Genomic DNA, 1,846 nt, shown 5'->3' with positions numbered 1-1,846 from the left:
CAGCCGACTGAGGCCGCGGCGGCGCGGCGACCGCCGCCGCTCCGGGCGCGCGCATGCGCGACGGCCGAGGCGGTGACGGCGCCTGTCAGCGTTTCGGAGGCGTTTCCCAAAAAGGAACGGCCGCTGCGCGTGACCGAAGGGATTGACGTCGAGCATGAGGGATTTCCCACGCGGACCGCTGAGACGATCTCGTCACTTACGACAGGAGAAAACCGGCCTTAACAGGACCGGCTCGATTTACGCGAAAAGGTGTCTGTTGTCTACCGAATCCGGTGGTCCAATCGTGCACAGTGAACGTCGACAACCGGAAAGAACGAAACGCCTCATGAAGCGGACGGGCCAACGCTTAATCTGGATACCTCCTTTCCATGCTCTGCGATAGCATTGTGTTAGACATCTACTCCAGTTGGAGGATGTTCCGCAACCTATTTCTAGGCATACGTCGACAAGAACACCTAGCTGGCATGAAGCAGGGGCGGGTCGCAAACGAGCAGCGCGGACCGTGGGTCGCGGGTGCTGGCAGGCGGCCCTAAACCACCGTCTGGCTCCAGACAGCGGAACCCGAGTCCGGAACGGGGGTTGTGCCAACTCACTGCCGCTAACAGAGGACGGCCGTCGACTGATGCGGCGGCCGCTGACTCACCCTCGGGCACACACAGATCGGCGAATGCCCACCACCGAGCAACGCCGACATCCAGAACCTGCCAGCAGTCCCGGGGAGGGGGGGGGGGGGGGGTCTTCCACACAGGGACGACACGGTCAGCGTGTGGCAGCCCCCACCTCTGTCACCCCGACACCATGACACAGCGATGAAGACGTGCTGTCGTCAGGCCGACCCACGCACGGCCTGCAGCCGCACCGCGCGATCACACGGGACACCCGCGCTACCTGCACCGACACACGACCTCCTCGGCAGGTCGAGACCAGCCCGTGGTCACTCTGGTTCACGTTGAATGCTGTCGCCGTGGCGAGGACCCTGTGTCGACAGAGTGGTCCCGTGCTAGGATAGCGAGCTGTTCATCAACTAGGAAAACCGAATGTGCCACACGAGGGCTCGGCCGGAGCGAGTGCGATTAACTAGCACATCACGTGTTTTGCACGACGTGAACAAGACAAGTGTCTCAGACAGTCGGGAACAGGGGAAACTCCCGAAACAATATGCCCTCTTTGACAACAGCATCAGAGCTCCTCACTCGTCAGCTCGGCAGGGCGCTGCTCCTCCGGTAGGTGCGGGTAGAAACAGATCCCCCGGTGGACGCGGGTAGAGACAGATCCTCCGGTAGGCGTGGGAAGAGACAGATCCTCCGGTGGGTGCGGGTAGAAACAGATCCCCCGGTGGACGCGGGTAGAGACAGATCCTCCGGTAGGTGCGGGTAGAAACAGATCCTCCGGTAGGCGTGGGTAGAGACAGATCCTCCGGCAGGTGCGGGTAGAAACAGATCCTCCGGTAGGTGCGGGTAGAAACAGATCCTCCGGTAGGTGCGGGTAGAGACAGATCCTCCGGTAGGTGCGGGTAGAAACAGATCCTCCGGTAGGTGCGGGTAGAGACAGATCCTCCGGTAGGTGCGGGTAGAAACAGATCCTCCGGTAGGTGCGGGTAGAAACAGATCCTCCGGTAGGCGTGGGAAGAGACAGATCCTCCGGTAGGTGCGGGTAGAAACAGATCCTCCGGTAGGCGCAGGTAGAGACAGATCCTCCGGTAGGCGTGGGAAGAGACAGATCCTCCGGTGGTGCGGGTAGAAACAGATCCCCCGGTGGACGCGGGTAGAGACAGATCCTCCGGTAGGCGTGGGTAGAGACAGATCCTCCGGTAGGTGCGGGTAGAGAGATTCTCCGATAGGCGCGG

This window comes from Pollicipes pollicipes, unplaced genomic scaffold (assembly GCF_011947565.3).
Source record: "Pollicipes pollicipes isolate AB1234 unplaced genomic scaffold, Ppol_2.1 Scaffold_6686;HRSCAF=7923_pilon_pilon_pilon, whole genome shotgun sequence".
NCBI lineage: Eukaryota > Metazoa > Arthropoda > Thecostraca > Pollicipedomorpha > Pollicipedidae > Pollicipes > Pollicipes pollicipes.
Note: the sequence above shows the minus strand (reverse complement) of the source record.